Source organism: Acinonyx jubatus, chromosome C2, assembly GCF_027475565.1.
Source record: "Acinonyx jubatus isolate Ajub_Pintada_27869175 chromosome C2, VMU_Ajub_asm_v1.0, whole genome shotgun sequence".
Lineage (NCBI taxonomy): Eukaryota > Metazoa > Chordata > Mammalia > Carnivora > Felidae > Acinonyx > Acinonyx jubatus.
In genome coordinates, this window is record NC_069384.1 from 84,101,497 (window position 1) to 84,129,122 (window position 27,626).

General features: G+C 42.0%; 1 protein-coding gene across 1 annotated transcript in view; it reads right to left on the reverse strand.

The window, feature by feature from the left end:
- Window positions 1-5,425: 5,425 nt before the first annotated feature.
- Window positions 5,426-27,626, reverse strand: part of LOC128315230 (translation initiation factor IF-2-like) — a 48,380-nt gene continuing 26,179 nt past the window's right edge. Inside the window, exon 3 of the mRNA XM_053221183.1 lies at window positions 5,426-6,707. The gene's annotated coding sequence lies outside the window, so the exon portion shown is untranslated. The remainder of the gene's footprint in view (window positions 6,708-27,626) is intronic.

Genomic DNA, 27,626 nt, shown 5'->3' on the forward strand with positions numbered 1-27,626 from the left:
GTGTTAGCAGTTGCTTTGAAGCAGAAACATCTGGAAATAGCCAAAATGACCATTAATAGGAGAACAGTGAAAGAAATTCTGACCCAACCCTACTGTGGGATATTAGGCAGCAGTTACAAAGAGTGAAACGGGTGTCTGTGTTACACGTACGTTCCCCTTGACATATTATGAAGTGAGAAAATACACATAATAGAATTCCATTTGTTAAAAAATATTAGTATATGTGTATATTCATAATACTAAGAGTAGCTAACCCTTATAAAACGCTACGTATCAAGCACTGCTCTAAGCAGTCCACATATAAATCCACTTAATGCTTGCAAAAACCCAGTAAGATAGTACTGTTGTCCCACTTTTACAGATGCGAAAACTGAGGCCATATATGTAGTAGGTTATAGAGCTGGGACTCAAACCTTAACTGTCTGGATCCAGAGTCTGTGTTCTTAACTGCTACCATCTATCTGTTTATCTATCTATCTATCTATCTATCATCATCTGTCTACCTATCATCTAGCTACCATCTATCTACCTCTTTCCATACATACGTTCACACATACATCTTTCTATCTGAGACCTGGAAGGACACATGCTTCCGGAGAAGTGACAATGGGCACTTTCACTTATTTTACACACTACTTTCACTTCTTCTTCTAGGAACTTTTGTATTGTTGGCAGTGCCATAATCGAGTTTAGAATTATGGTACCGGGGATATCTGACATACAGTGATAGTAACTATAAAGGAAAAGCTTTACAAACAAGTGGTCCTTAAGTGGGCACTGAGATGTCAATAATTTACTTTAGGCAGAGCCTTAAATATGAATATTTGTATCTATGAAGGCAGGAGATATAACACCTTTTCCTTTTCATTTTAACAACTTTTTCCTTTCCATAGCACCTGTATAATGCCCTGTCCCTTTTGAGCACTCAAAAGCTTTGTTTTACTGACTGAAAGGAGACTGTCAGTGAAAGACTTCTGTTTGGATGCGGCTACAGTTTGAGGCTAGGTAGTAGAGCAAAGTTAAGTGGAAATTAAGTATATGGTTCTGGACAACTAACCAGTGCTTTATCCGACTTGATTAACCAGCTATAGGTAAGAATGAGTGTTTCTTTCACCCTTGAAAACCCTTGCATCCATCTATTTTTGCCTCATATTTCAGTCTAATTTGATGTTGTATACACTTCAACTCATTTCCCCTGTGAAATATTCCTTGAGCCTGATTTCAAAGCTTTAGATCTAGGATTCAGTCTCCACTTGGCTTGAGGATTCATATCCAGAAGTTTGACACTTACAATATTCTATTCCTAGACTCTTGCATGTTAAATCACCAAAAACATTTTATTAGTTTACTATTTTGATCATTGCTGGATGATTCTGACATTTCTAGAGTGTATGTAGTATGCCTTTATTCCCTGCTTCTTTGCCTTTTAGTATTTTTTTATTGAAGATTCTAAGGTTGTTCATACAATTGCTGATACTTCCTGATTGCAAGATATCTCTGTGGGCTTTTAAACATATTTAAATATATTTCTAAACTTTCATTCACTTGCATAAGCATGAATGTACAGCTTCTGAATGCAGAATTTAAAAGTGATTTTTTTTCTTCTCTTAGCCTGAAGAGTCATTCACTTAAAAATACATGTTAAGATGCAGTGTTTATTTGTAACTCTACATTGGAACTCTGGGAACAAGTGACATATAAGTGACCCATGAAATCTCTTTGAAAAATGATGATTGATTTTCCATAAGAGTTTTCGTCTTAATGTTTGATGTTACTTTGCAAATATGAGAAATAGATACGTAGATGAAGATACTGAGGAACACAGAGGTACCCAGACCCAGGAATAACCCAGGGTAAGAAGCACTAGATTTCTCATACTTATTCCTTTTCACTGAATTTTAACTCTCTTTATTTTATTGTTTTTTTAATGTTTTTATTTTTGAGAGGAGAGACAGAGCATGAGTGGGGGAGGAACAGAGAGACAAGGAGACACAGAATCTAAAGCAGGCTCCAGGCTCCGAGCTGTCAGCACAGAGCCCGATGCAGGGCTCGAACCTTGCAAACTGTGAAATCATGACCCGAGCCAAAGTTGGACACCTAACCAACAAAGCCACGGAGGCATCCCTTAACTCTCTTTAAAAGAAATGGTTTTATAACTGGTAAAATGTTTTCATGGCACTTGCAAGGACATTATTTCCTGGATGAGCAAGGCTATAAATCACCTTATTAAAATAGATGATATTCAGCCTCATTTTGTGTTATTCTAGAAACTTTATTTTAAATTCACTAAATAATTATTTATGGTACCCTGTACAATCTCATATGTCTACCTTTTCCTTCCATCTGGAATACGGCCCCATGTCTGTCTGCCATAATCCTACCCATTCCTCAATCCCTATTTTCTCCAATAAGCTTTTCCAGGCTATTGCATATTTTCATAGTTGTTTGTTCATACCTTTCCTGTAGCTTATTCTGAAGACACATTTGTGTACATGGTAATTCGTCTTTCTTGGATAGTTGGGTCCAAATCTTGAGCTTTTTGGTGCTTTCTGGTTCCAATCCCTACTTCCTTTTTTTTTTTTTTTTTTAAGATTTTTTTTTTAAGTACTCCCAACACTCAATGTGGGGCTTGAACTTACAGCCCTAACATCGAGAGTTGTATGCTCCACCAACTGAGCCAGCCAGGAGCCCCACCAATCCCTACTTTTTCCCAAGACCTAACACAAAATTCCATGATGGCAGGGATTTAGTCTTTTCATCTTAAAAAACTTGGAAGAATGCCTTGGAAGAACTTGTCACAGAGGTAGTCAGTTATGATTATTCAATGGATAGTAGACACCTAACAATACTCAACGCAAAGGGGACAACTCTTGGCTTCTCTAGTAAATTAAGCCTCATGATTATCAATTGTATCTATCAGCACTCAAATAAATGAGACATATTCACAATACCAAGAAGTAGAGACAAATCTGACATTATAGAAACTAACACTCAAACAGTTGACTAAATATTTCACTACACATTGTGATTTTCTACTATATGTATATATACTTTTCCATTCACAAGAATATAGAATATTTTTATGCGTGGTTGACTTACTTAAAAATGTCACTAGAAAAAAATTATTTTCCCTTTTAAAGTAAAGTCCTATTTTGCCAAAATTATATTAACCTGCCCAGACCAATAACAGCTTCAGGGGAGCAAGAGAGAGAGAGAAGAAAGAAAGAAAGAAAGAAAGAAAGAAAGAAAGAAAGAAAGAAAGGGGAAGGAAGAGAGAAGGAAAGAGAGAAAGAAAGAAAAAGGAAAGAAGGAAGGAAGGTAGAAAGGATACACATTTTTGCTACCGCAGTATATTGGGCAAGGATGACTTGAAAGAAAAATGAGTGATCTCTGATCTTTATTTATGCTTTCCAATATTTTCCATGGTGCTTCTATGTACTCACATATAAACATGACAACATTTCTTTTCAGATGACTAAAGTAATTCTCCTCCTCCTTCATCTTTTCCTTTTGCAACATGAGAAGCTTACACGAAAACTATTTGATAGCTTAAATGACTTAAAAAGACTATGAAGACAGCACAGGAGGAAAATTACCGGAATCCATAACATTAAAAGTTAATCCCTCAGGACTGAATTTTGGTTGTCAGAGAAGTGTTGATATTGCACTTTAGGGTTCTCTGATTTGTTTTAAGTTTAACTGAAGTAAATGTTTTCTTGTGCAAGCATACCGGTTTTGTCGTGAGATTGTGTTAGATAAGCCCCTTAAGGCCCAAGCTGCTCTACATTTTAAAACAAAACTACCTGAAAACTGATGAGTAACATAAGGGGAGGAAGGAAGAGAGGGAAGGAAGGAGAAGAGAGAAGAGAAGACAAGAAGGAAAGGAGGAAGGGGGGAAGGAGAAAAGAAGGAAGGAAGGAAACATGTTTTGGACAGTGGTAGACATTATAAAGACACACGTGACTAAAATAAATGAAATTGGTAATATAATAAGAAACTTAAAAATTGCAAAAGGCATCTAAACAAACATATTAGTGTTAATATGAGAGTTATTTTGTTCATTTCTTAATTTGCAGATTAGTAGACAAGTTTGAATTTGGGGGCCTGAACATCTATCTCCAAATCAAAATGAGCAATCTTCAGTCTAACGTTGTGTTTTAATTGAGGAACCTTAGCATAAGAGAGGTGATAATATATGTCATTATTGATACAAACTCACAAATGTAACATCCAACCAGAACCGTTGCCTTTCCTTTTCTGGACACTTTTTCATTTTATCTAATCCCCAAGAGTCTGACTGGATTTGTCTAGCTGCCAACATAACTCAAGGACAAAAACCTTAACTTAAGTATATATAAAATGACTAATTTAAGTGTACACAATTTAAGAAATAAACAAATAATTTCCACATTAACATCCACACTGACTTCATTACCTAATTAAAACAATGTAATTAAAAACCTAAGAAGGATCACCAGGGCATGATCCTTTTGTATTTCTTGATTTCTGTTTGTCTAGATAGATTACATCAATAGTAAGTTAACTAAATATTTTATTTATTAAATACTTAATATTTTATTTATTAAATAGATTAGATAGATTACATAGATAGATTAAATAGATTTACATAGATTACATCAATAGCAAGTTAACTAAATATTTTACTTATTAAACACTATTTTATTTATTAAATAATAAATATTTTATTTATTATTTCTAGAGTTTTTGCAAACTTTTTTTTTTAATGAAGAGAAAAAACCAAAGAGAAATAAAAGTAGCCCTACACAACTTTGTTTATCCAACTTGCTAAGATGTTACAAATTGCCAGTCTAGAAAAACTAGAAGGGCAGGGACTGGGGAGTCAGGGAATTAGGAATAGGTTGGTAAAAGGGTAGAAAGTTTCAGCTATAGAATAAGGTCTGAGGATCTAATGCTTAACACGGTGACTGTAATTGATGACACTATAATGAATAATTGAAATTTGTTAACAGAGTAGAACTTAAATGTTCTCACCAAAAAAAGAGAAAGAGAAAGAGAGAGAGATGTGTGTAATGTGTTAATTAACTAGATAGGAGGAATAAATTTCATGTTTATGTTTTATCAAATCATCATAATATATACTTTAAATATCTTCCAATTTTGTCAATTTATCTCAATGAAGCTGAAAAACAGTAAAACACTTGTAGGGAAACCTCCCTTACAGCACTCTAGAACTTAATCAATGCCATGCTCTCAAATACTTTACAAGCAGAACCTGTTTCTAGAGGTTTATTTGTTGTTGTATTCTATTTTGAAACAATGTATGGTTTTCAAGTACATTTTAAAAATTGCAGGCAGTTATTTAATTCATATAGGGCTTTGATCTTTAGAAAATAAGACTTGCAACTCTGAAAGACTATTGAAATACACACAATAATTCACGACATTTACTTTTAAGTGAATAGAATTTTTTTTAAATCAGGTCTTTTAACTTCTGTATCTGTGAAATATAAAAACTTTGCTCTTTAATACAAAAATCTTGATTTTCAGGGATACAGAAGACAAAAACTATTTAAATACCTATTGCTACGGGCTAATCAGTTAAAACATTTTGAAGCCATAAAATCTGAGTTGGTATCCCAGTTCTGTCATTTATCAGCTGGATCACAGTGTGCAAGTGACTCAGCATCCTCCTTGGTAAAGTGAGATTAATGTTATTTATTTCATAACATTGTTCTAAGGATCAAACAAAATTACGAGTTGAGAAGTGTTCTGTCAGCTGTAGGGCATTAAACAAATTTAAGATGTTTTTGAACAATAATTTTATCCAATTGAGAAATGTTGATTTATGCAAGATGTTATTTCTAACAGTGAGTTCACCATCTAAACACAGGTGCCACTTTGGAACCATATATTTAATCAATGGGAAGTAGAGTGTCTTTCTGCTCACCTCTCTGACAGATTAGCAACCTGTAAGAAAAAGATCTACAGTTAGAGTCAGGCTGCATTAGGTGGACAGTGTAATCACCGGGACAATTCTTAATACAAAGAAAGTGGAAACATGAGTCTGAAGAGGGGAAATATCAAAGGCACTCTTTATCAAGAGTGAAACTTTGAAATCCATCTATTTAAGAGTAATCACTATTCTTTTAGTTAAGCTGTTGTCATCTCTAACTTTCCCCGAGCAGAAAATAATCTACACTTCCAACTAAGTTATTCATGGTCCAATTTGTTCTCAGAATACTATAATAGGCTTTGTGAAGATAAGTTTTATAATAGGGATTTAACATAGTGAGAAGGCAAGACACAGAGGCCCGCAAACACAAAGAGTATGTATGTATATAAACTGCTCATGCCCTCCCCCTCTTCTTCCACTCTCCCTTGTCCCTTCTCCCAAAAGGACACTCACCCCTACTTAAAATCTAATTTTTACAAAGGATTCAGACGAAATGCCAGCTCGTCAACTTCACAGTACAATTGGTTTAGCTCCCGCAATGTTGCTTTGGGGCCTTTTTCAACAGGGCTGGGGGAAGGGGGAAACTTTGAGTGAAGCACCCCCGAAAGAAGGAACACTGGGAAGGGTTTTAGGAAAGAGAAACATTCAAAATCTTCCCCTCTTGGCAGCTCCGTCTTGCTTGATGACCACATTTACATACTGAGTTCACAGGCTAGAACTCTCAAAGAGAACTCTACTTTCCTGGAGAAAATAAAACTTTCAGGGTGGCATCCTGGAAAAAAAAAAAAAAAGGAGAAAGAAAGAATCACTGATGATTTATATACATTATTTTTATTTTCCAAGCTTTTAATATCTTAAACTTTAAACATCATAGTTAATTCAGAGACACTATTAACGTATTGTTTTTTCTTCTTTTGTGCTTTCGCATCTCAGCTTCCATATTTAAAATTTTTAATCTCCTTTGTATCCAAATGGTTATACTGGCTATTTGTTTTACAAAGTTGCAAGGCACTTGGCCCACAGTGCCGCAGTGCCCGTGTGTCTTCATTCCAGATGGTTGTTGTTTTGTGGGATTCCTAATTTTCCCATTTTAAACATATCAAGGTGCACGCACATAATTTCGTATTTACAATCCTAGAAACTCTCTATCTCCTCATGTATTTTAATAACTAGCTTCCCTTTCTGTATATGTTGCATCTCTGCTGTGCCTATTTTGTTGCAAGTCAGTCCCTCTTATCCGCATATTTGTAACAAAGTATTTAAGAGGATAAAGATGTGTGGTTTATTATTTATATTCAAAATTTTTCTTCCTTTAAAAAATCCTTCCAATCATATAGAAATTATGTAACAATATGTTTTAAACTTTGCTTTACAAAGAAAGATTTCTTAAGTTGTTTTTTAATGTGCTTTTAATGATTTCTAGCGCTCACACCTCCTTACTTGCTTTCCAAACTGTTTATACTGTCCCCAATAACACTCAGTGGAAAGCTGTCATTCCTGGCTAAATCCTTACTTAGGGTGGATGCTATGCCTCCGTGAGACAGGGTCAGGGGGTCAAAATAGATTTTGGAGGCCACCTGGAGAGTCCAGGCCATGAACTGACTCAAAAAATTTATATCAGAGCCGGAATAGTCCACCTCCCAGGGTCAGATCTGGTCTGACACTCCAACCACAGGCTGGGGCATGCTAGACCGAGCTCAGAGAGAGGCCAGAGCTGTTGACCCTGCTAGCTGACCTCTTCAAACTTCAGGAGAATTTTTTTGGCAGTTACCACGGTGACTGGGTACTCTAAAAGCTTATCCTTCTTACTGAAAGGAGGGGAAAAAATTAGGAAAAAATATGTTAAAACCTACCTTGCAGAGATGCTTATCACAGTTAAAGTTTAAAAAAAATTGAGGGAGTTCTAAATTGCATATGCCTTTGATATTGATTTCTACTGCTCTCCTAAAGAAATTGGAATTTATAAAGTCTTCCAAACACCAAAATTTCACATTTGGAACAGATACTGTTTTTTTTTTTTTCTTTCCAATAGCTGACAACAATTTGAATAATGCATTAAAATACTTTTTAAACAATGTAATTTACTTGGAATATTTAATATCACTCTGCTTTTCTTTGAGAATAATCAGCTTTGAAATAAGATCCATCATAAATGCTAATCTACTAGGGAAAAATACTGTAACTAAATACTCATTTTTGCATCAAAAATAAACTCAGTATTTTTTTTCCCTGAGAGAAAAGTGTCCATTTTTGTTTAACTTGAAATAATAAAATTAGGAGAAAAGCAAGGGACTGTTATCATTATTGTATATTTTATCTTTTACCAAGTGACTTAATAAAAATAATGTGTACATTAAAAACAACATTGTAAAAATATTCTACGTGTAACGAAAGAACACAGGGAGGAAAAAATGCAATGTGTACATAATTTTAGAGCAATGCCATTTAAGCTAAAAAAGCCATAGAATATTCTTCTATGTTGATATCAAATGCTATCTTGTCCTAAGTTTCCACAATAGAAAGCCTTGTAAATTAAAATTTAATTCCCCATGAGGCAAACCTATGCACATTTTAAGACTTTACTGGTTGATTTTTGGTGACAGATTGTAATACAAAATACTTTAAATGGCTCCTCCTGTGACTTGAAATTAGATGACAATTGTAATCATTTATAAGTGTAATATCCGTTAATCATAACAATATTTCTTAGAAAAAATACTTATATACCATACAATGACTTTACATAAAATGAAATCAATGATTCTTAGTGTTGCTACCACTCTGGAGCTCCTTTAATTTTCCCATCTACCTTTTACATGACCCAGGTCCTAGATGTCTTGAAAGGGCTTTCTCCAGCATCTGGGTGCTGTGTGTGTGTGTGTATGTGTGTGTGGGGTGGGGGGAGCACGAGAGCATAAGAACGCATAAATGATCAAGCATGGGTGAGGGGAGAGTGGATTTGCATTTTAAAAAGCAGTGACTATATAACAAAACCATGTCTTTGGTCTAAATATTATTTCTCATCCTGACTCTAAGCCAAGAAAAAAAAAATGATGAATTACAGAAATGTAGTAACTGACACTCCAAAAATGAATACTGATTCATTTCAAATTTCAGAGGTGTGTTTTAACCTAATCTTGAATGTTCATTTTGCTGTGACCTATTTTCACCGTTTTGTAATCACCACTAAATTCTTAGAACAGAATGGACATAAAAGCCAAGTATCTGTTAATTAATCTTAATTTTTAAGAAACAAAATATAACTCAGGGTGTAATTTCCTTTTTTGTCTTGTTCTCAAAACAGCCAGTGAAAGGGAAGATCGGAGATGATTTTGCCATGCGATCCAAATGCACTTCACTAAAGCACAGGTCTTTCAACTAAATGGTGTGGTTCTTGCCATTGCAAAGTGGGCAACCAGGTTGGTGAGTCACTACAACTGTGGTGCCAGCTCATTCTCTGTGATGAACTCAGCTTGTCCTTCCCAGTCGGGAACTCTTGGCAAGCTTCCCTAAAGACCCGGAGGCTGGCAAAGCATGAGGAACTATCAAACAGGAAATGAGGTCCTCCTCAGGTTTTGAAAAGAGATGATAGAAGTCTTAAAATGAAGCAAGCCAGACCAGAATCTCCTAAACCACAAGCCTTATCTTGAGTGAAACATTATTTCTAAGTTGGATCTGAAAAGGAAACGAAGTTTAAGTGTAAGACAATGATTCATTTGTATGCAAGAAAACAATGCCAAATCTCAGCTTGATTTCCTGCAGTCAAATTTAGGATCTTTTAGGGGAAAAAAAAAAGAAACAAAAATCATTTGTCAATCTTCTGCGTAAACTTTTACTAAAAGGACGATGAAATGGGTATTTTATTCAGTAACTCATAGACCTGGATGTTTTCTGACGTTGAAAAGTCACAAATATTTTAGAGAGCGATAGAGTTTAGGGACTGTGAGGGCCCTAAGAGATGACCTAGTCCCAGCTTTTTACTTTATATGTGTGAAATCTGAAGTGCAGAAACATGAACTGCCTTCCATACAGAGTATTAGTTACATGCCCAGAAGGGAACCTAGATCCTGCTTGGCATTTCTAGCCTGGTGTGTTCTCTACTACAGTAAGTGGCCTCTTCACAGGAGGAATATTACAAGTCCCCACCAGTAGACATATTCAAAGACTTGGAGACATAGTTATTCTGAGGCCATGGTATAAAATATTTGCAAAACTCATCAACGTTGCACTTTCAGGAAACACCTTAAGGGACCACGTGATCATAAATGCTACAAAATCAGGAGTAAAACAATAAAAGAAAATGTACTGTAGGAAGCTTCAAAGTTCTTAGGAACTTACGTCTGATGGTAACAGGGGCATGTTGTTAATATTATTCCTCTAGCTAATTGTTTTCATTGATTTGTTATGGCTAATAAGCACTGATTGATTTTCTTTGAATTGGTACAGAGCTCCACTCTGCCAGGTTTGTAATTAATCAATACCAACGAGCAGGGCATTTGGTGTTAGCCCATGTAGGTTTCTGGTGGTATGAAAGAGTCTGTCCAAATAATCACAGGCTAGATATATACCATGGCTGTCAGTCTGGCAAGGGCTTAATCTGGTCTTCTTTAACATTTCTCTAATTTACTTCAGTTTTAACTTGTATCCATTAGGATCAGTGGATCCTGAAAATTAAACAAATAGAAGCCTATAGAAAAATGTGGAATTCATTGCTGATACCCCAAACTGCTACTTTGCAACTGCGTTCAGTTGTAACATTAACTCTCTGCATTCAGTTGTATCATGTATTTTCAGCACAGCCCCCAAATTCTCCTTTTAAGTGATCATGGCATTTGTGAGGTCATGATTTCATTCTGAGAATTTGGCTCAGGGCCCCAGAGGAAAAAAGAGTAAGGGATAAAAATTTAAGGTGAGGAGAAAAACTACTGGGCATGCCAAGGAGGCAATGGTTTCATAAGGAAGAGAGCTGGTATTTAGGAAGACAGTTACATGGGATTAAGAGGTGACAGCAATAGGTGTCAGATGCCCTACTCCCACCTAGAATTTCAAAGAAATGCTGTATCTTTTCCATAGATTCCAAGGGGGGCACCATTTTTGGTACTAATCACATGTTAAAGTTTGGGAGCCAGGAATGAAAACCACTCTGAAGTGGGGTCTGAAGAGCATTCGCTTGGCCACTCTCAGTCAAAGAACCCCGATGGAGCTCAGGCACCACACTTTGCCCATGTGCATCTATTGTTCTGTTTCTCAAAACACTTCAGAAAGCCTCCTGTTGACCCAGAAGCCGACTTCTCCACCCAAAGGAGAAAGAGCTCTTACGGGAAGCTTTTTGACAGAAGAGAACTTGCTGATATAGAAATATTTTTTCCCTTTGAAATCAAGGCTGAGGGGTGAGTGAGCTAAGCAGGGAGAAGAAAGTAAGTGAGGAATTGTGAGATCAAAGAGGGAGAACTTTCAGGGCGCCTGGGTGGCTCAGTTGGTTGAGCATCAGACTCTTGGTTTTGGCTCAGGTCATGATCTCACGGCTCCTGAGTTTGAGCCCCACATGGGGCTCCGCGCTGACAGCACAGAGCCTGCCTGGGATTCTCTCTCCCTCTCTCTCTGCCCCTCCTCTGCTCACTCTGTCTCTTGAAATAAATACACTTAAAAACAATTTTAAAAAAGAGGGAGAACTTTGCACTTGGTTCTGAGCTCCAGCCCCAGGACCAGACTGGCTGTACTCCAGGGGCTAGGTGGATGGCAAAAAAGCTAGTTGCCTCCCCCCCCCCTCCCCCCCCAGCTTCTCAGCGCCTTGACACTCTCCCAAAGCTGTTCCTTCAGTCCTATGGGCACAGCACTCCATTCTGGACACTATCCACCCGACCGCTGCTAGAAGGGCACAGTCTGAGGCAACTCAACAGGTACCCGCCCGCTCCCAAGACAGCACCACTTGAGAAAAGACCCACTCTTTTGGCAGCCTTCATAGGCCGCTTGGGAAATTGTTAAAGACAGAAATTTTGAAATTGAATTTTAACCATCGATCCTCGGAAAAGAAGGGTGAGGTTTGGCAGCTGCCCCAGCTGCTCCGTCCGCAGGCCATGCTGGCCCCTGGGCCACCACACCCTCCCCATCCAACAAGAGGAACGGAAAAGGAGGGGCAAAAAGGTGAAGGTTTCAACTTTCGAGTAAGGCCCCGGCACAGCGCTTGGCATTTGAGTCATCCCCATCCACAAATACAAAAGAAACAAAACGGTGCTAACGAAACCAACAAAAAAAGCAAGCGTAACTGCGGGTCTCGGTCCCAGGTTGCTCAAATGAACTGTGGGCCCACGCACACAGGTTTTTGTGAGAGAAGAGGGACCTCGGGAGAAGGGCAGAGTTTTATGGGAGGTGGAACCAGTTTGGAGCCTGGATCCTCCTGGCTTGTGCTCTGGAGTTGACTATGGTCAGGTTCATGTCGCTTTTCCTCCTTCTGCCTGCCATTTCTAGGTGGGAAGCAGGCCACAGCTTAATGCGTTCCCACCACCAGTTTCCTAATTCCCGAACTCAAGGACCTGAGAGTGAAACTTTGAGAAAAGTTATTGCCAGCCAATGACAAATTCGGACTGACAAATTGTCAATAATCACGCCTTCGATACACTGGATGGCTTTCAGGCAATAAAGAAGCAGGTGCACGAAGGGGTGGCCAGGGAGCATGCAGGGTGCAGGGTGCAGCCCCGTGTGCAATTTTCCAGGTCTGCCCTCCACACCAAGCTGCACTCTGCCCCCCAGCAAGGGACTGCGTTCAGTGGTTCAGTGCAGGACTGCGGGGCGCCCCTCAGCGGCTCAGGCCCTTGCTCTCTTTCTTCCTGTTGCTCACACAGACTGCTCCCCTGGAGCTCTCTCTAACCTTTCCTCCAATTAACCCTTCTGGGTGCCTGTGTCTGTGGTCTCAAGCGCCCTTGATTTACAGTCATGTTACCCGAGTTGTCTTTGGTTTGAAATGCTGGGCCCGTAGGAGTTGGCACGTGTTGGACGTTTAGTTACTCCTGCATGCTTGTCTGTACCCTGAGACAGAGAAAATTATTAGGAATTGGAAGAATGTGTGCAAGTTAAGTATTTTCAGAACTTAAGATATATCTGAAAAAGATCTTTCAAAGTGTTTACACATTATCACTTCTACAAAATCCTTCTACCCAACACACACACATTCACCAAAGTGCCCTTGGCCTTTTTTTTTTTTTTTTTTTTTTTTTTTACATTTTGGATTCTGTCTTTTAAATTTAGAAGCAATTTTAAACACATGCACTGATCTAAACATGAATTTTCTATGTAAGATGTGATTTCCTGCAAAGTTTATAAATCCAGTTACCTAATCATAAGATTTCAGATTAAATTACCAGTCACAGCCCTCCCAGAAGGTTGATTTAGCTACAAAAGTTTGGGTTCACAATTTAATTCACTCTTCTTTCTCCAACTTGAATTTAGATTTCTGCTTTTAAATACAATACAGCGCTTAAATTAAGGGTCTTCTTGCTAAACTGGAGGCTTTTCTCATTTCCCTGAACTCTATAAATGAACTACACTGTCATATAATCGATAGGAAAAACTCAGCTGTCACAGGCCCTAAGCAACCCCTTGCCACAGAAATAACAAGATCTGGGCATTTCTTTCTTTCCTTTTTTTTTTTTTTTTTTAAGATTTTATTTTTAAGTAATCTCTATATCCAACGTGGGGCTCGAACTTACAACCCCAAGATCAAGAGTCACAAGCTCTACCAACTAAGCCAGCCAGGAACCCCATGATCTGCTATTTCTGAGTTTGAAAAATGTGCTGTTTGGATGACATGAGACCAAAACTATCACCCAGACAGCTTAGATGTCATAGTCTCTATGAATGGCTGAGGATTGATCTGCAGAGACCAAGGGGATTTGGGAACAGGCTTCTCTCTTGGTTAGAGACCAAGTGCTTCCTTTTTTCTTCCATAAACAGGAAGTATGAGTATTGGGATCTAGGATTCAAAGCCATTTTTAAGTTCATCTAAGTATGTTTGCTCGTGTAGAGTTTATATCAGAATTTGAAATTAGGTGTTCCCCCCGCCAAAACCAATGAACAATTCAGATTTGAATTTTGGAGTTAAATTCTGAAACTAAATGTCCAACAATTTCAAAACTTATCCTTTGAAGTCCTGGATCATTCCCATCAATGTGATCAGGAGTTCTACAGTATATAAATCCTTCACCTCAACAGTAGTAACTGAATGGCATCTGATTATAAGTAGACAGGAACCCATAAATCTCTGGCAAGATGTTTCTCTGCCTCAGTGTCACTGGCTTTTGTTTCTCTCTCAGCCTTCTCTCTACAATCTGCCACCTACGAATGCTGCCATATCATTCATATGGGATCACGAAGAACATGTAATCCTTCCTTATCTGTATCTTCTCCCTTTAACTATGATATGCTAGTCTGTACTTTTGAGTCAATGACTTATTTTACCTCAGGCATTTTTTTTTTTAAAGTGGTATGGAGCAGTCCTACTGCAGAATCTAGCCCACTTGATAGATTAGATTATGTGATAAACATGTTCATTCATTTCAAGAAGAACCTTGCTAAGAAGCCTCATGACCTTGGCATACTACAAATTACTTACACACCAAAGGTGAAAGATAATCTGACCCATGAATTTGCTCCATCAGTGAGCTGACGTAGTAAATATTAGTTACCCTTAGCCTACCTGGACCCATCTGTACAAAGAAAAGTACTAGAGGGGATCAAACAGTAGCAAGCAGGTGAGACAAATTCGGTTTGTAATGTCAAAGCATAGATATGTAAAACTTCTCTTTTCTAAAACTAAAGCTGTTGGAGCCTGCATTTCCCACACATGCCATCACTAAGATCTTTGGGATAAACTAAAAAACACCACTTCTAATTAGTTCATTTGTCATCAGAGAACCACCGCATCAAGCCAGGTATTTTGCTCCTATTCAACTCTAGAAGAAAACGGGACAACATGTGCTATTATAAAAAGCCCAGCGTTCAGTGCCAACATTTCAAACTGGCCTCATTTGACAAGATCTCAGAAGCCCCCCCAACTCATTCAGACTATGTCTTGGCAACCTTGCTCTAGCCCCAAACAGGACTGTAACACAGTAGAGTTTATCCATTATCATAGTTCACAGGCTTCTCCATAGCTGCAGGTTGACATCTGGAACTTGCAGAAGGGCTAAAAATCCATCTAGGAAACAAGTCACTTACTTCCAAAGTAAATGTCATGGGTGAAGGGGAGAAAGAGGTAGCAGGGAACAGGAAAAAACTGGGTACACAATAACCAGGCTGTGAGTGACTTAGCTGGTGCCCATCAAGTGCAGGTAACTGACGAAAAGAGTTCTCTTCTTGGATACTTGAGTGTGTGAATTTACCTTATTATAATTGCGGGAAATGACCGATCGCATCTCCGCCCTGTACACTGAAGAGTCTTATTTATTTATTTTTAGAAATAGGGTATATTAAACTATCTTGTCCTTGATTCCCAAGACATAAACCACATGAGGTCAACACCAAAAATTTGAGAATTTGTCTAAATTCTTTTTTTTAATTTGTTTAACATTTATTTATTATTATTGAAAGACAGAGAGAGACAGAACATGAGCATGGGAGGGGCAGAGAGAAGAGGAGACACAGAATCTGAAGCAGCCTCCAGGCTCTGAGCTGTTCGTTAGCACAGAGCCGGATGCAGGGGCTCGAACTCCCAAACCGCGAGATCGTGACCTGAGCTGAAGTCAGACACTTAACCGACTGAGTCACCCAGGCACCCCGAGAATTTGTCTAAATTCTTAATCACACAGTGCAGAGATATGGTATGCTGGATACAGGACCTGGACAGCCCCAGCGTATATGGCTCAAAAAGTCTAAGTTGTTCATTTCTGTCTATCCTTGCATACACCCTTCCCTCACCCCACCAAACCACACGGAAAATATTTCTTTCCCTTACTCTCTGCAATCTAAACTTAAGAGTGCACAAACCATGAGCTGGGGGTAACTGCTTCTTTGCAGTGCTATTTATGACACACTTCTCTTTTTTTTCTCCCTAGGCATCCACCCCAAGGGACTAAGCAATGCACTATGTTGTTGCTACTCAACTAGGTCTGAGAGCAAAGCTGGGGGTTTCAAGAGCATCTTTACCATAGCAGCAGCCTTGCGCCAGCACCTGCTTTCTTACCCAGTTCACCAAGCTCCCTCTCAGCTTCATTTCACAAACATATCTGGGTCTCCATTTATCTGTTAAAATGGCCCAGGGTGTCTGCCAGGAGTATTGTGCCACCGTCGCTGGCACATTTTGTCTGTCATTACACAAAGCGTTCTAAAAAGCTATTTCCAACCCTGCAAATATACTCATACTACAGAAGTCATTACATTAGCATAACAAGCACAAAGTTCCAAGATGGTAATTTGGTTATAGATCTGAAATCCTTCCTGCTCCATCAGATAGATGTTGAGGTAGATGTTGCCTTGCTGCGACTACAGTCTGGGTCGGTGGACAACACCCCTCCCCAGCCCCTCCACCCCTCCTCACTGCTTGAAGAAGAAAGTTCTGCTGGGTGAACAGTGTGTCTTTGGGAACTCAAGAGTGGGGTAAAAGTTTCAAGTTCCACCTGCCCAACTTGGGACATTTCTTAAAGAACCAAGAGGCCTCTCTCTCTCTCTCTCTCTCTCTTTTTCTTCCTCTTTGACCAAGAAAAGTATGTCTTAAATGATATTCTTCCACAGGTGTCTCATTGGATATGGACAAATATCAGGATTTCACTTGTGGGCAATACAAGCACTTTTTGGTCCTTTGGTTGGGGGTGGGCTTTGGGAAATTCGACCTCAGTCTGCCCGGCCAGTAGTGGAGCTGCAGATTAGCGGCCGCTCTGCTGAGGCCCGGATGGCAGTGTGGTGGCGGTAAGGGTCAACAGGGTTGAGATGTATTCAAATGTTAATTTACACCTGAAAAGACTGGCAGTCACCCACATGGGGGGTGACTGGAGTTTCTCAGGAATCCTGGCCTTGAGTGTTTCCTTGGGAAAGATGAAAGTTGAAATGGAGGAGAAAAAGCAGCCTCAAAGTTCTGGGAGCAGCAAGAAGGGAGGGAGCAGGGACAGCCTTGATGAGTTAAAGGAAGTTTACTTAGACACCAGTTGTAAATCTATTTTCAACGTTCCCTTTCTAGGGTCGTTTTAAGGTACAACAGAGAGGTGGTAATTTCCTCTTTCCTCAATATTTGGAGATTGTCTACTGAATCCAAAAATATTTACATGGAAGTAAGAATGAGGAATTAGCCTCATTTTTCCCCTCTACCATACGGATGGCTTTCCTTGTTTTGCATAGTCTTTCTATTGAACAACTGCTGCCTACCTTGCTTAGTGGAATCCCAAAGTACCTCTGAGTAACTAAGAAAGAAAAACCTTCTGCATTCCAACACTGCCTCTAACCTCAAACATAGTAAAGGGTTCATTCAAGACCCCAGGACCACACTGAGGCATTAATTAGGCTGATGAAATCCATCGAAATGTATGAATTCAGCATAATCAAGTTTCTACCACAGACTATCGTTAAGGAATACGTGAGCAGCTGGGAGAATAGAAAGTACTGTTAGAGTTAAGTCATGCATGTAATTGAGTATATTTAACATAACCATTTTAATGATCAGTGATTAAAAGTGCATCTTACTTAAATGGTATATCCTCTGCAATTTGTTCGTATCAACTCGATAATATTCTCAAAAGGAAAAAGTAGGGATACAAATTCCTAAACAAGATCTTTTTTGAGTTTGGGGGGAAAAGCAGGAAAGTGAACGGAAAGGGGGGAGAAAAAGCAGCTTTTGCATGCAAACAGCTCCACCGGTGTGATATAAATTAATCACTGTTTTAGGCATCTCTGTGCTCAGGTCAAAGTATTAGGAATATATAACAAGTGATTTTCTTTCATCCCTCAAAAAGAATGTATTTCATTAAAGATGCTTTCTCTGTCCAATAGGATTATTTTTAAAATCTGAAATCCTGCTGATTTTAAGAGCTTTTCTTAGGAACCTGGGAAGTTTACCTTTCCGATTCTTCTTCCAACCTGTAGGGTTGGCTCATCTTACTGAAACTCGCCTTTGTGAAGACAGCACTGGGAAGAAGAGAGAAAGCCTCACAAGGAAAGAGATGCACCCGGACATGGCAGTCTAGGGCCACAAACAGGAGCCCTCGCAGGGAAATTAGCTGTTCAGATCTGCTAGGGGCCCGAACCAAGAGCCCACGCGTTTAGAGGCAGACTCTGCTGTGCTCTATTCACTTGGACCTGGCCAGATAAATGAAGTCATTGTGAAGCTGTGCACAAGCCAGCCTAACTCTTTTTGTTGTAGTTTCTTAGCTTTTGTGCTCAAAACACACAAATCGCCGATTATCCAGGAAAGAAGGGTGGATCTCGATCTACAGGTAGGAGTGTGTAATCCCACAACATCTACACATCTTTGCAGGCATTGTAAAAGTAAGGGTTTAAGAGAAGGATGCAGTTGGCCCAGTTCCCAAAAGTTGCCACATGGGGCTCTTTTTATCTCCTTCCACCCCTGCCCCCATCCTATAGAGAGACCAATCTATCCTCCCACTCAAAATAGGGTTTGAAGAGTGGCACATCTTGAATGTCTGGGAAATGCACCGTAACTTTTACCAACCTGAGAGGGAGAAAGGAAGGCACAACCGCGTAAAAGTGCATTGGAACATACTATCTGCCTGATGCAAACAAAACAAAAATATTTTAAGGGGAAATTCATCTTGAAGCCTTCGTTTCACCCAGAAGCAGGTCTTCCTTGGCTTGGAGGGACAGCTCTTGGGAAATCAGGTCTCTCAAGGAGCTCTCCCACACCCAATGTATAGTCTATAAATATAGTGGAATAGTCATGCCAGGGGTAGTCAGTGCAAGAGAATCTGGAGTCTTGAAAGCATCTTTTTCTTCTGGCTATGGTGGCACTTAAATGATAATGCGGGCAATGGAGCTAGGAGATTTATATCTTTTGGAAAGTAGGGCGAGCCAGATGGTAATAGCGTCATTAACACACAAACTTGGGATGTGCAAGTGAAGCTTGAAATTGGGAAAGAGATCGGGAGAACAAAGGGGGCTGCTGTTGAAAGGCTACCCCTCTTCTGCGGGCCAAAGCTGAGAGCCTCTTGGTACTGGGGTCTGCTCCTGCCCAGAGCTGGATAATAAACGACAGCTTTCCCCCTCCCCTGTTGTGACTTAGAAAACACCGAGAAAACTTTTGCAATAGGCAAATGTGGCACTTATTTATGTGTAACCCTTTGTAGTCTGAAGTGGCAGGAATGGGTCTTTAATTCAACTGCACTCCGACCTTCCACCCCTACCCTAGTTTGATAAGCTCTTGCAATTGTTGACATTTATTTTATGAAATCAAAGTGCCGCTGGTTGCACGTTTCAGACAAAAGTTCCTTTTCCTCCCCTTATGTAAGCATTCTAAGTAAATATTAAAGGTTGAACAGCACCACCTTTTTTCATTTTGGTGATGGGGGTTTTTGCAAAGGTGTTGCCCTGGGTTAAACTCCGGAGTTGTACTTTGGAAAGTCTTAATGTTTAGGTTAAACTCCCACTTGTCCGAACAGATACAATTCACAGAGAACAGAGAAAGCATTAAGACAATATTAACAATGGCCTTAATAATAATAATGCATGTTTATAATAAACACCCACACAAACGTTTATAAACAGACAGGGTAGTCTGAACTAAAGACAACAAAGTTAATACATTCATTCTCCTTTTTATTAACTTCATGTATATGTGCATGTGTATATATCTCATATGTATATATTATGTATATGGCTCCTGGGAAGACAGCAGAAGTAACGGTCATTAAGTATTGAATGGTTTGAGTGATGCCTGTTAGCGACTAAAAGTTGACGATGTCTAAACTAAAATCGAACGTTTTTCTTTTTCTTCTTAAAAAAAAAAAAAAAATACTAGAGCTCTTTAAAAGCCCGGAGGACTTACCCTCAAGGCATTATTCAGAGAAAAACTGAGACTGGCCGTTCGTCACAGGCAATTGTAAAGGGTTTCAAAGGGCCGATCAAACGATCACCAGAGTAATCTACATTCAAGTCCGGATGGTGGTGTTACGGCACACACCTGCGGGGTGTTTGCTGTCCGTGCCCCTCGCCGAGCTACAAATCATCATTAAAGCGAGCTGCTTAAGCTTCTTCCCAGCTTCTAGACAAGAGTTACTTGGGACAGTTCACTTTGATATTGCTACAGCTCGCAATTGACAAGCAAGCTATTTTGGAGCTCAAGCCCGAGCCCACACCCTAGTGAGCCCGGCAAAGTCAGGAGGGTGGTGTGGTCGGGTGGGGGGAAGTGAGCAATTGTAAAAGTCTGTTTCTCCAATTTCCTGAGCAGAATCACCGCAAGAATGTATAGGAATCCAGGTTGGAAGCAGCTGAAACCCGCCTCGAGTTTTCTACTGAGGGCTCTTCCAAAACTTCTTCACTGTCCTTGACACAACTTTGAGCCCACTCAGCCCACAGTCACAACCTCGCAGCCTCAGTCTCTCTGCTTTCCCTTAAATACACATACTGGGGCCAGCACAGGATCGAGTGCGGGATCACATTTTTCTCGACCAGGACCGGGGACTAGTTTGAAACTTTCACTTTTGATTCATTCATTTGTGATTATATGCCCCCTTTCAATGCCAACCGGCCCTCACTGCCCTAACTTTGAGAGACAGAGGAAAAAAAAAAAAATCTGGAGTTGGGTAAAAAGAAAGGGACGTAGGGGTCGGACAGCTGGAGGCGGGGAAACGGGAGGAATGTCGATTTCTGTCTGCTGCCTGCCTGGGTGTCTACAAGCCCTCGGCAATCCGTGTGCGCCCCGTTTGGGGCGGGGAGGGGGAATAACCGGCTGCCGGTGATGCCAAGATCAACACTCGGAGTGAATGTATCAATAGACCAATTTTCTGCTCCCACCGCGAGCTTTTTCATTTCAGTCCAGACTAGCGGCGTCTGCGCTGCGCAAGACGCAACAGCACGGTAGCGTCCGGAAAAAGAGGGCGCTAGATGCGGTAGGCGCAAATATGGAAATTAACTCATTAGGAAGGGGTGTGGTTACCGCGTAGCCCCCTCCTCCATCTCTTCCTTTCTCCCTTGCTGCCACCGTCCCAGCTTGCTAAATATGAGATTACAAACAAACAAATAAAGCAGAAGCTGACTACGCAGTCCCAGATCAAACACGCTCCAGATAATTCGCTTTTCTGAGCGCTGCGGCCCGACCTGCGGCGCAGCGCCGGCCCCTAACGCCCGCCAGTAGCTTCAGCCTCCCCTCCACGCTAGACCCGGCTTCTGCGCCTCTGAAAGCCAGGGCCCCGCGCGGCGTTTCGAAGGCACAGCACGTGGCCCTGACGCCCCGTTTGGTACACGTTTTAAAACATCAGACGATCGCTTCCATCAATATGGTAACCCTGTGAGGGCCTCTGCTGATCTCAGAGGTCCTCTTCTAGAAGGTGCCCGGAGGGGAGGATGGTGGTGTTCCCTTTGGGTGAAAAAGCCCAAACTAGAAAGAAGTGTCCCAGAGTGCCTTGCAGGGAGCTTTTCCCAGGGCGCGGCACCCTGAGTGCAGGGGCGGGTAGGGCGATGTTTAGACTGCTTGTAGGCAGGGGTGAGCGCCGGGGTCGATTTGAGCGTTAAAGACCCGGGTTGAGCTATTACTAAGCAAAGACCAGGTGCCCAAGAATGAGAACGATCGGGTTAGAAAACCTAGGATGTATAATTTTGTGTCCAAATAAAATGTTTAGATGGGGGGGGGGAACCTAAGAAAGAAACAAAACCTCTCATATCCCCCCTCCCAGCCACCCTGCCTCCAAGTCCTCAAAGCTTGTCTCTGTGGAAGGCTGGAGGAAGAAAAATTGTACTTTTATGGTTTTTCTTCCTGCGTGGCCCGCCTCCCCCGGCCCTGCTCCCTCCCCAGCGCTCCCCCAGCTGCGGGCTCCTTGGAGGAAGGCCGCCCAGTCCCCTTGTCTCCCGCTGCCTGCAGGCCACCGAGCCTCAAAGCGCGCATTGTCCAGCGGGGGCGGGGAGGCCAGCGGGCCCCTAGAGAAGAATAACAGTGCGCCCAACTCCTGTTAGGGAAAGTTTCCTAATGCACTCTTTGTGGTAAAATACACTTTTAACGGGGCGGGGGTGGGGTGAGGATAAGTTTTGAAAATCCACTGCCTTTTCTCAATTCCTCGACTCTTCTTCCCCTTGTCACTTTTTAGGTTCTCAGAAAGGGGGAGAGTGAGCCGGAAAGAAATTGGAAGGTAGCCGAAAATGTGGCCATGACTCTAGAACCGTCCATGTGATGGTTTTTAAATGAGGGTGGGAAGAGAAAAGGGGGATGTCTCCATCCAGGTCTGGGCCGAGGACAGCTGCACCGTACGCGCGGGGCGGGGGGTGGAGAGGGTGGGGGTGGTGGTGAGGGGAGAGGGGCCCCGAGGGCGCGTGTGCAGGCGAAGCATTTCGCACCTCCTGTTTATCTTAGAAGCGAGGCGGGGACGGGTGGGGGGGGGGGAGCGAATTGTTCTGCCTCCCGACAGGCAGTGGAAGTTGAATAAAATGGAGAGGCGGACAAACGCAAAAACAAAACCTGCTGTAGACTCGGAGTTTCTCTCTTTGACCCGAATTCCAAGTGATGGGGGCTCTCCAGTTGCAAAAGACTCCGAAGTCTTAAGACCTCAGAGACAGCGGTCCTCCAGCGACGGCAAAAGCTGTGATAGAGACCGTTAGAATGGAGGCTTTGGGGGCAAATGTGATTAATCTTTCATTGGAGCAGCGGGGACCCATTCCTTCCGAGCGTTGCCGTCCGCATTTGAGGGGTCTGTAGGTTTCGTCCGCTCTTCCAGGCATTTGCAAAATAATGGCTCGTGTCCCTTGCAAAACTCTGCCTGAAACAAATATATTCCAAGACACTGCATTGGTGAATCCGTTTTAAAAATCAAATAAGAACAAAATAAGACTTTAAAGAAAGCCTCGGGCAGGTACTCTAGATGTCCAACAACCAAAGTGACCGAAAGGGAGCCTTAGTAGTTGTGGCTCTTTGGGAGTTGCGCTAATTTGGTGAGTGGACTCAATGCCTTAATGCTAAATCGGCAATATAAAGGGCTGAAGAGCAAGCCCGATAAAAAGCTCTAATTGCTACTGGAAGATTTAGGTGGTTGCTAGGATCTGAGGACCACCATCACCACAAAAAAACCTCCAATAGAGTGTTTGGGCTGTGTGTACGGGGGGTGGGGGTAGAGTTTCTACGGCGAATAGTGCCCACATCTGCTGGAACTTCCATATCTAAGCTGTTCATTTACGGGAGCCAACTTATGAAATCTCCACAATTAGATCTTCATTGTTCTTCCTCCACAACACTGTCTAGAAAGAAAAGGTCTTCTCGGTCGGGGCCAATCCAACGAAGCGTTTGACGTTATTAAATAATAAAGCGATTGTGATTTACATTGTTGTTCAGAAAAAAAGGCCAATTATCCACTGTTATGTTGCCATAAAGATCATATTAACTCGAATTAGTAATCAAACAATATGCGAGCGTTTAAAAAAGTACAGCCGAACTGGGTGACAGCTACCGCGACGTCTTCACTTTCACCAGCGAACCCACCCGCGCCGACAGCCGGAGCGAGAGGCAGTCGCCGCAGACCCGAAAGGAGGGAGAGAGCAGCAAAGTGGTGATTAACGGTCTCCAGTGTTAATTATTCTCAATTAATCCCAAACAGTGCAAACCTTCCCCGGTTCTCCGGAAGTTCCCTGGTTTGGGATGTTGCGAGAATGCTGCCTTGCTGGGAGGGGTTTATAAGAAATCCGGAAGAGGCAATCTCATTGCAAGTGTACCTGTGAGCGAAAAGGGTAGGGATGGAGGTGTGTGTGCCGACGTTGCATGCGGTGGGTGCGCTGGGGTTCGCTGCCTTTCCCAGAGCCTGGCGTGCACCCCGAGGCAGGTGTCTGGGGCGGGCAAGGCCCGCAGCGTCCTTACACCCCTAGTCAATCTTGCGTCTTCTCTACTCAAATCACTCTCTCTCGCCCTCTGTTATTAGGTTTATAACTCTTTGCCCACTTAAATTTGTGCAGCCAACCAAGGAAATCTAAATAGGTTTGAGTCGCCCCTTGGGTACAGAATGGAGGCTTTAATAAGAAAGATTAATTGTGGGTGTGTAACCTGCCAGAAGACGCGGCAGCTATCAAGTAGCGGCGGGCAGTGGGGTCGAGGGGAGGGAGATGCCTCTTCTTCTAGGCCCAGACTTTAGTTGGCGCCGTAGGCATACTTAATGCAGGCCACCCGACAGCTCCTTGCGGTCACAAGCGAAGGACTCTACAGAGATGGTAAGACCCATCTCTTGCTGTGTTAGTGGAGGTTCTAAAGAACTTGGCCTTCATTCGCCCCGCACACCAAATCCCCTTGCCCTGCGCCCCGCCCCGCCGGACCCCGGACTCTTTGCCTCCACGCGCGAGGTAGGAGTGCGGGAAATGCTGTGACCGCCGTCCTGGGAGGTCTGCCTGCTCCCACCCCCACCTACTGAACAGCGTTTAGGCGAATGATAAAAAAGATTTTGCTCCGAGAGCTAGAAAGTTGATTTTTTGCTGTTGTTGCCGCGATGAAAAATATGTATGGCTACATGTTGTTGTTGTTGTTGTTGTTTTGTTTTGTTTTTAAATAAGCAACAGGGATCAATTTTCCTCGGCGCGATGCTTCAGTCCCGGCACAGAGGGAAATCGGGCAGTGGCCGGGCGGCTGGGTTCTCGCCCCGCGCGGCGGCGGCGCCGGGGGATCCGTTCTGGCCGCACAGCTCTTTCCTCGCCCCTCCCTCCTTCTGCTAAATGTTCGGATACCAGACAGTGAGTTGGCGAAGCGGGTGGGGGCGGAGAGGAGTAGGAATCGGGCGGGGGTGGCGGGAAGAACGGATTGACTGGAATAGTTTCCCTAGTAGCGTTCCCTCCTTGGACAATTCCCCTTAAAACTCGAGGCACCAAGGCCTGAGTTTAAACAAATGTGAAATGAAATCTTCGGAAGGTCCAGCCCTTGCAGCGGTGGGACAGCCAAAGGGTGGTCGCATCTTTGTCCACAGTTTTGAAACAGTTGCTGCCTTTCCTAACTCCCTGCTCTATCTCCCACCCCTCTCCCCAGTAAAACCAATTCAAAGAGGACAGACTCCACTCCACAAGATTAATGTCCGTTCATTTGTAGGATTAACCCTCTCACGCAGCATAATAAAATACTAGAGGTCCTTTTAAATTTAAATAAATACATGAAATCCGTGCCTTCTCTCTTTTCCTGGTTAGTCTCTCTTGGGACATCAGAAAACAGTGTCTCAGAACCTAAGTCAGTCTTAGAAGAACTTTTAACTCCGAGTTTTCAGATCATCTGGGGGCTGTTGTAGGCATTAGCATTGGGAGAGAGTGGGGAGACCAGCTAACTTGAAATATCTATAGCTTTACATTTTGATTTGGAACTCATGATTAAAAATCTATTTGTTCCTCCCAGGCTAAGCAGATTTCAATGTTGGTCATAGGAGCCACAAAATGTTCATTAAAGGAACCTAACCAAGGCTACTGTATGGCCACTTTGTGAACTCAGAACTATGGATGGGGGGAAAAGTATGAAAGTGTGAGTTGATGTCACGCTGGCTGTCAGTGTGTGGTCTATTGTGGAGAATGGTGCTTTTTGACTGAACAGAGGGAGCCCCCCTCCCCCCTTCCCCAGCTCTACTGCACCTGCACTGGATGAGGGAGTCCCTGCCATTCAGCCCATCGCAGATTGTTCAAACAGAAGACATCTCTGACAGCACTCAATTCATTACATTTCTTCCTGCTTTTCAAACCAACACACACACACAAAATGAGTATTGCCAGCCAGTGACAGCCAAAAAAAAAAAAAATCTTAAAATACTTTATATGCAGCTAATTTGGAAGCTCACACAACTAACCATGAAATATTTTGTATCCTCAACTTGTAAGGCTTCGTGGAAAAAAAGGTTACCTGATTTTTCCTATTAAAAACATACCTCCATAGTTTATGTGGGGATAGTAAGTTTGTAGAAAGACCCTGCAGCACAGCCCAGGAAGTTTCAATAGGAATGAAAGCAGAAACATGCAAAAGAGAAAAGCCCTGATTTATCTTATCAAAAGGGCCGGCTTGAAATGCATTCATAATTTATGCCGGTGAACCAGCTTGCTAATAGAGGTGAGGTACCCAAGAGCCAGGGGCAGGCAGTGAGAGAAGCGAGAGAGGGTAGTAAGAGAGGCATCAAGGCTGAAGTGTGAGCTAAACATTTAAATCTATTTCCTAACAACGAAGTCTTCCCCCCATATGCTCAGGTTTATTTTGCCATCTTAGATTCCAAGATGTTTTTGCACCATTTCACAAAGCTGATGAGCGAGTGTTTAGAAAGCTGAGGAGTGTTCATCTAGTTTCACAGAAGTTGGGGTAAACAAACTCTCACAAGGAAAACTTGATTGTAAGATACTTTCCCTGGAGGTGGGAAGAAGGGGGAAACAAAGAAAGGGAAGCAGACTTTGAGCAGGAGAAGACAGGTTTTCCACTTAGTTATTTCAGACTGATCAAACCGTAATGTTATGCAGTAACTGAGATTTGAACTGTTAAGTGTGATAGTCAAATCGACCTGGATGTGAGTTGATACTGAATTGACTGCATGTGAAGTATCGGCTAATTCTCAGCAAATCAGTAGTGTGTGAGATCCTGGACCAATATCAAAACAAGGTCTACTTTCTAGGACCCTTCCCTTTGGAAGGACATTCAATGAATTAAATTGATTTGTAAAGAAAACTTGGGAAGTGTACCTTCTTCTGGAAATGCTCAGGTGCTTTCCACCAACAAATAATTCTATCCATTTTACAGAGTCAGGGATCAAATGTCTTTCTTCTTGTCTATAGTTTAAATCATTCTTCTCTCAGCAATATTTTCTCAATTCTAAAATGGTTATAAACAGCGATACAAATAGTTAGGAGGAGCGGTGGGGGGACAGAGAAAATGGAGGTGGCATGGCCACAGCGAGCCAGAAGCAGCTGTTCTGACCTGACGTGGTATCAGAACTAGAAAACTTTTGGAAGTCCAATTTTTAATCCACTGCTGAAACTCATGTAAGGCCAAATAAAATAAAGCTGCAGTGTACTTTGTAAAGGCTTTGGTGTGATTTGTCCAGTGTCTCAAAATAAAACAAGCATAAAACAAAACAGCAACAAAAACCCAACTCATTCAGAGCTCACAGCAAACTCTAGCTAGCAAATCAAATCACACACACACACACACACACACACACACACAGAAGGGTTTGCCTGTGAGCTTCGGTGGTGTGGTGGGTGGTGTTGCCTGTGTGACTGTTTACGTGCCTAAGACTGGCTATTCGTGTTTGCTTATACTCTGGGGGGCAAGAGCGTCAGTCTCAAAAGCTGGGGCTGGCTGGTGGGGATGGAGACCGGCTCCACTGGCCTCACCCTGCAAGTGTACGGATTGCCCTTTCTGGAACACTCAAACGAATCATTTCATCCCTGAGGCCCTGCAGACCCTGACGTCACGAGGTGGGGGTGGGGGCGCAGTCCCGCTTCTGGCCTGGCCGCCAGCGATAAGAACCCTTGGGAAGAATTCACCGCTTCTTTTAATACAGTAATTATTTTTCTGCCTTCTGCGGGTGGGGGCGGCTCCTGCCCAGAATGCCGGCAT